Genomic DNA, 8,584 nt, shown 5'->3' with positions numbered 1-8,584 from the left:
CCGTGTTGAACGAATAACAACTCTGCAAAATTATAAAGTGTTATGTTCCGCAAGCATTATGTTTTTAGTTTCAATAATGTTGGCTTTCTTATGTTCACAGAAGCTAGTGTGAACTTGCCAAACTCTATATACTGTACGTAGAAATATTGATACATATAAAGACTATAAATTGATTTTGTAGATATAATGATAGTGGATGTTGTCAAAATGTGTTACATGCATTTTTAACGCAAAATCAATTTGTCATGTCAAATAGAAAGCCCAAAACTTTACATTTTTTCCACACAAATTTATATAATATGTATACATTTTTATTAGACCTCTGAAATAAAGTTGACTTTTGATAGTTTGTTCTAGATTTTGACTTGAACTTAGTTTATGTGTTTTATGTCAAAAATATTTAAAAATTGAAATAACACTTAACTATACTTATTTCAGAACAGAAATAATGAGAAAATGATAATCTTATTTACCAAAGAAAAATATACAACTTTAATTTGATGTAGTCAACCATATGACTAACAAAATATTGTGGGTCTCGTACACTAAAATTTTAATAACACTTCACATTTTTAAAGTTTCAAAAAAAAATATTTTAGTGGTTTGTGTTAGTATCTTCATTGAACCAATTATCCATGTATACATTTGCAAAATACTATCAAATTCGTTAGACAACTATCAAATATCATGCTGCACACATAAATTTTCATTTTTTACACTTTTTTTTTTGTATGCATGTGTTTGTGTAATATGTATATTTACATATTAGAAATTAAAAGAGTACAAATCTAACCAACCACTATAAGGTCAGATCTTAGTTGACTTTCCCCCACGATTTTATCAGTCAGAATCAAGTAGACTTGATATTCTTCAACTTTACTTCGAGTGTTTCAAATAATTACAAGAAAAGAAAATAAATTGACAATTTTGTTTTACAATTTAATACTTTCTTTAAAACTTAAAGTATGTTTAAAAGGTATTATTTTGGCAAATGGAACCCCATACGAGCGAGCGATTTACAAACAATATATGGGAATAAAATTGATATACATTTTTCAATCCTATGCGTTAAGAACTGTTTCTCGGATTCTCACCTCACTGAAATTATTTCGATTTTTATTTATTTATTTTAATTATTCTACACAAGAAAACATATGAACTTTGGTAGATTTATTAAAATAGCTAGAAAAAAATAAGTACTAATTAAAAGGTGAGGAAAGGGAAGAGGAAGAAAAGGACAGTGATGGGGAAGGCTTATCTTGGCTAGAGAAGGTGCATTTTGCCACACTAATCTTTCTTTGTCACTGTTAGTCAACTTCGCACCTCTCTTTTTTCTCCCTTCAAATTTTGATATTGATTTGAATATTTGAGGTTGATCTCTTGTGTATGTACTTGACAAGAATTAGTGCTTTCAATAAAAAGAATCGCCTCGATATATTTCAGTTATTTAGTTGCTAAATATATTAATTTGATATTGCTCTAAAATATACATATCAGAAAAACAAAAAAAATGTATGTTTTAGGATGAATTGGAATCATAAACCGAAGCCAAGATTTAGAAAGTATATGGTCTACTCGATGATCAAATTTAACATGTTTATACTAAATTTTGGATTTGATCTTCAGCTTTTTATAGAGTTTATGTTAGGAGCTCAAGTTGTTGCAAATGAGTTTGTCCACCATAGTCTTATGAATGTTGCCCGTATTAGGTTTTTCTGACAAATAGTTTTGTACGTCGATCCGTTTGTAAATAATTAATATCTCGTAACTTGTAAAGATTAATAAAACTGATTTTGGAAATAGAATTGGCGCGGCGGTTATAACTAGTTAATAGTGTAATTAAATGACACAAATTTGTGTGTCAACAAACTTATTTTGTTCAATTTTTAAAGGATTTAACCTAGTGTTTTCCAGTAACTACGTGTTTAGTGTGTACTAATTGTTTTTTTTTTTTTGAACAACCGTGTGCACCAATTGTTTAAGTAATGTATGTTTCTGTTATTTGTTCAAAAAGCTTGGTCAACACAAATCGATGGTAAAAAGAACTGGTTTCATGATTTTGGTTACCTACTAAAAACACAAACCCATCCCGTTGACTTACCAAATTAAAAGAAATATCATTACTTTTAAAGCCTAACCCATTTTACCTATTTTGGAAAGTTATTTCTTCATCCTGTTCTTGATTTTGGCTTTACGGACTTCCTATCTAGCCCAATATAGATCCTGTTCAACATGTACATCCACTCATTCTTACATATAGCATCCAAAGCAAAATATAAAAGCGGTGTTTACATATTATTTATACCAACTGTGAGCAATTAAGTTCATCGAGATCAGGGAGGGATGGCCAATTTTTGTTTATTTAGGCACGCTGTATCATCAAAATTATATTTTGAAAAGTAGGGTTAAAACAAGAGATACGAAATTACGTTATTCAAATTGTTAGACAAAAAAAAAAGTTGTGGTGTGAGTGAGTGTGTGACGGATTTAATGTAACGTAATATATAGAGTTATAAGTTTATATCATGTACCACTAAAAAACAGTCGTTTTACATTATTTTCAATTGCCTTGCCAAGTAAATATCATTCTACATTTATAACCACATAGCCGAATTAATTGTAAAAAAACAAAAACATATAGAGAATTTTTGCAAGTCATAATTTCTATAGTTGTCCGTTTGTTTGTTGACAAAAAAAAAAAAAAACTGTACGTCTATAGTAGTAGGTTATGTTGGATTAAACTCGATTCATAATCTTAACTAATAGTATGAAATATCAAAATTAGAAATCAATAGATATTTCTTAATCTGAAAATTTTTTATATGATGAAAATGAAATCAAGGCAACAAAAAAAAACGAAGAATCCAAAGTTTGAAAGTTTAACGTGAATCGATAAATGAAAACGACAGAGTAAAAACAACAAAATGGAAAATATATGGTGGAGAAACTAAAAAAAAAAAAATGGTGGAGAAACTATTGTGCTTGTTGACCTTTATTGCTTTTCCAAAAGATTAGACAAACGCATAGAAACACATGCACGAGTCCTAATTAACAATTAAAAATTAGAGAAAATAATAAAAACAAAATGATGGGATCACTTAAAAACATCTAAATCACACCGTCTTTGTTTGATTTGTCATGAACATACTTTAGTTTCTTTCAACCAAGAACAAAGTAACCCTACACATTTCATTTCTTTTTATCACAAACTCTTTGTGTACTCATTGCCTACATTTATGCTATTATCATTGCTTTCTATAGGCATGGACTATATAATTTGCATATTGCCACTAATATATTGTAAAATAAAACATCTTCCATTTTATGATCCCGGACGGCCGGACCCGCTGACCCTTTTTATTATAACGGAATTACACAAGTAAAGCGGGATCGTAGAATCGAAATCAGGATGTCTATGGACTTGCATGTGGTTATAGCAACTAAATGCCTTCGACATTAAACACACTCTCTAGTTCACGCATGAAATTGAAACATATACAATAAAACCTCTATAAATTAATACTTTATAAATTAATAAACACTATAAATTAATAAATTTTGGCAGTCCCAAATCGGTACAGTGTAAAAAATAACAAAATTTGATAAGATAATAAGATAATAATTTTTTTGAAATCCTCGTATAAAATATGGTCCCAATAATATCATAAATTAATAATTATGTAAATTTACATATATTTTTTTCTGCTGGGTAAATTTATATATATATATATATATATATATGTTTATATAGTAAAGTATGTTTCTCTTAAACCTCATATTATAAAATAATTGTTATGTTGTATCTTCAAATTATAATGATAGAAAATATTCTATAACATTTCATAAAACAACTAAGACTTTTAAAAGTTTTCAATTTCTAAATATGCATCATCTGCATTTTGATAGTTTGATAGACTACTGAAATATGATAATTGATATTCTTATTCATAAATTTGAATATTTACGTCATTTATATAAGTGAATTTGTCTACAATATTTGTAATTCATTGTCAATAATATTTTTTAATTATTTCAAATTCAATTCCAGTACCAAAAAATTTACAACATCCAAAATTCTAATGTTATTTCGCAAAAATTGTCTCAATTCATAATTTTAAAAAATGAAACAATTAAAAATATACCTATAAATTAATAATTATTAATTTATAGAGGTTTTACTGTACTCGTCTTTGATATATATACATATATACAACATAACCAACACTACCAAAATTCCTAGTAGTACCGTGAATTTTTCATCATGTAGTTGTAGCGAAATTTTCACATGATTATATCAAATTTCAATTTTATGAGTATTATGAGTGTGTGTGTGATTTTCTATATATATACTAGATTAGGACCCGTCTGTTGTACGGGTTTAAAGTTTTGTAAATTAAATTAAATTTCAAAAAATATATTAAAATTTGTTGTACGTTATTTAAAATTTTATGTTTGCTATAATGTACAGATTTATATCCATTTACAAATCATTTATTTATGTTACCATTAAAAGCGTATTTTTTACACCTAAATATATTGTATATTACAAATATATTATTTACCACCATCTAGACAATGACTGTATGAACACATTAAGCCAACTATTTTATGTCTATTTATTTTCACTTTTGCATAGTGTTTTTAATTACTAAAATTATTGGCTCAAAAAATATTTCAAATAAAAAATATATTACATAGTATACTAATCAATGATGTATCATCACAATATTGTATAACCAACCATGGTGAGAACCTCGGCTCCGCCCCTCCCTATGAAGAGAAAATTGCATCCAACCTCCTCCACCACCTAAAATAAAATAAAATAAAATAAAATAAAATGAAATAAAAGAAATAAAATAAAAATATAGTATTAAGATTTGTTGTACGTTATTTATAATTTTTTTTTGCTATAATACACTGATTTATATTCATTTATAATTTTTTATGTATGTTACTATTAAAAGTGTATTTTTTACATCTAAGTATATTGTATGTTACTAATATATTCTTTACCACCACCTAGAAAAATATCTATATAAACCTATTATATGTCTATTTGTTTTCACTTTTGCATAGTTTCCTTAATCACTAAAATTGTTGGTTGAAGAAATTTTTCGAATAAAAAATATATTACATACTATACTAATCAATGTATCATCAAAATAGTGTATGACCAACCATGGAGAGAACCGCGGTTCCGCCCTCCTTCCTTATGGAGAGAACCTTGCATCCAACTTCCTATACCAGGAAGAGAACTTTGGTTCTGCCTTCTTCCCTTGGGGAGATAACCTTGCATTCGTCACAACTCTTCCACTATAAAGAGAACCTTGACTCTACCCTCTTCATGTGTTGAAAGAACATGTTCACGTCTGTTAACTATCTCAAAGTGGCATGTTCCAGCAACCAATAAAACAAAAAACCATTTTTCAACGTCACAAAATCTTTTGATAGTAACTAATGTTAAATTTCCCAATGTATTCGTGAAAAAGTTTTTGACACATCATGATGTAGCCTCTATTTCCAAACTCCTTTGAATCTATTAAAAACGGTTTATGTTTTTCCAATCTATCTATCTATGTTTGTTGTAATCTTGTGTTTGAGTAGTCATTTTATCCAACCAATAGATTGATAAGGTTCTACTCTTTATCTCCCTTTGAGATTGAATTTGCATAAAAAAAATAGGTTTACGACCAACCAATCAAGGTTGAGAAATTAGAAAAAAATTATTTTGATATAGTTAAAGAATTAATAGAAAATTATAAGCACAATAATATATGAATCTCAAATCAAAGAGGAAAATATAAATTAAATAAAACAATCTAACAATATTACAATAAAATAAGTAAATAATGTTATAATTCAAATTTTATGAAACATTTAATCTCCTTATAATTATTTTTTAAAACTATTTAATTTTTGTAATTTTTTTATAATTAACTTTTTATATAATTAATATTGTTTAAACAATTTTTTTGTTTTTTTTATCATAATCTCAAATCTCTCCTATTAAAAATTAACTTTTATATATGCCAAAATTTCTGATTAATAACTTCATACGTGTCAAAATCATGTTAATGACTAACTTTCAAAACCCAACTTTATATAATAAGATATTATGAATATGTTTTTCATATATAATTATTTTATTTAATCTCATTAATAATAAGAATAAAACATTAGAATATTTCCCCTATTCCGTCATCGTTTTCCTAAACCGTTGACCTTTTTGAAAGTACAACTAGTTAAAATTGTTGGGTGTCAAATAACCAAAGTGGGTTACTGAACTGATAGAGAAACTTGCGAAAGTGTAAAACCAATAATTTGCTCCAGTGGTGAAAAAAAAAATGAATTATAAAAAACAAAAAGAACAAATTCTTATTGGATCGTTAAAACTCGAAACTAGTTATGAACCAACCATAGCATGAAACGTTTAGTTTATGGTACATTATGCAACAAAGTTTACCACCAAATAGAAAAAGTCTTTGTAACCATCGATTGATCTATAGATTTTGCTTTTGCATGACCTTTCCCATCAACTTGTGGGCGATTTTGCCCTTAAGGATACACAAAATGTCTTTCTGTTTAGTCCCATTGTACATCTATCCACTGTAGGAATCGAGATCCTATATGTCCTCGTAACGATTGCGAATTATTACTTATGTCTCCTCATTATGTGGGGCAATGTAGAAAATATACTTTCATTTTAAGTTTTCACTTCAATATGTTTGCAAAAGAAATGGTAGATACTTAGAATAAGAGTGGCGGATATGGAACAAACACAGATCGAATATAACACATAAATACGTTTATAAAAATTTAAAAAATGTATAGATCAAGAAAATAAAAAGAGAAAGTGAATAGTGATTACTAAGAAATATGAAGCTATATTTAATTTCGATGATTCTGATGGACCTACAGAGCCGATCTTCTACATGAAAAAGATGCTCTCGTTGGACCTTTTGCCCTATACCTAAAATAAAATTATATCGGCTCAGCGAAGTGATCTCAACAGAAAAAAAATCTTCAAATACATTTATCAAACGGACCCATATGTATTTATATATATATACGAAGAAGAAATTGATTTTCCCTAATTCATGGGGGAAAAAAAACATTATTGGGACGATCAAAACATTTAAAAACAAAAAAAAAACATTTTAGGATGGGTTCAACTGGACAGAGAATTTGATAAATTCAATCAATATTATTTAGTAGTATCTAATATGTGGATTATGTATCCTAACTATGGAGAAAGTGTGGCTTTGACTGGAAAATTAGAAGTTGTTTTGATCTTAAGTGAGAGATGATGTATTATGATGATAATGATGATGAGTAGGCCAATTTAGCCACTGACTAAAACGTGTTCCTACAATATATTGGTATATATGCAATAATCCTACTATTCGAATGTAATTAATCATAAAGTAACAAATATCTATCAAAATAATATTTCTAAATTTTACCTTAAGGTTAGACTCATTTGAGATATTTATTTCGTTGTGTTACCTAAATCGATTTGATTCCCAAAAAAGATCTGGCTAACGGACAGCCTATCGTCAAGCCCCAGAAGGGTTTATGTCAAAGAGATCTTTTATCTCTTTATCTGTTCATAATATGTACAGAAATCTTAATCGCCGATATTAAAAAGGCTGAAAGAGAGAGGAGAATTACATGCATCAAATTAGTTCGGGACTGTCCCACTGTTTCACATTTATTGTTTGCAGATGATAGTTTGTTTTTCTGTAGAGCAGAGACGGTAGAATGTACTACGGTTATGGAAATTATAAGGAACTACGGGGAAGCTTCGGGTCAAGAGGTGAATATGGAGAAATCCTCTATTATGTTTGGAAAAAAAGTTCCACCTGACAGCAGGACTCAACTAAAATCTGTAATGGATATTTCCAAAGAAGGTGGTATGGGCTCGTATTTGGGTATTCCTGAAAATCTTCAGGGTTCGAGAACTAAGGTTTTTAGTTATGTCAATGATCGGTTAGACGATCGAGTGAATGGTTGGGCTGCAAAGTATTTATCGAAAGGTGGAAAGAAATTTATGATTAATTCGGTCGCGTTGCCTCTTCCAACCCATGTCATGTCTTGTTATAAACTATCGCAGGAGGTAACGACTAAGCTTACGAGTGCTATTTCACGGTTTTGGTGGAAGTCTAACGATAAAGCACGAGGATTACACCGGGTCATGCGAGGTAGATACTTTCAGAATAAACACCCTTTACATGCTAAGAAGCCGTACTCCCCCTCGTTTGCTTGGAGGAGTATTTACTCTACTCAAGGGTTGGTGAAACATGGCGCAAGGTGGGCGATAGGTTCAGGTTATCATGTTTCGGTTTGGTGGGATCCCTGGATACCGGATACTCAACCAAGACCGGCTAATGGTAGAGGCCGATTGTTACATCCAAATTTAATGGTAAATCATTTGATTAATCCTATTACTAAGGAGTGGCATATGCCAATTCTTGAGGAGTATATGGACCCGGCGGACATTCAGATTATCCAAGCTATGGAGATTAGCAAAGTCTACAAACCAGATACGCTGATTTGGCATTATACTAAGTCAGGGAAATATTCG

Source organism: Camelina sativa, chromosome 18, assembly GCF_000633955.1.
Source record: "Camelina sativa cultivar DH55 chromosome 18, Cs, whole genome shotgun sequence".
NCBI classification, from domain to species: Eukaryota; Viridiplantae; Streptophyta; class Magnoliopsida; order Brassicales; family Brassicaceae; genus Camelina; species Camelina sativa.
This window is presented reverse-complemented; position numbering follows the sequence as displayed.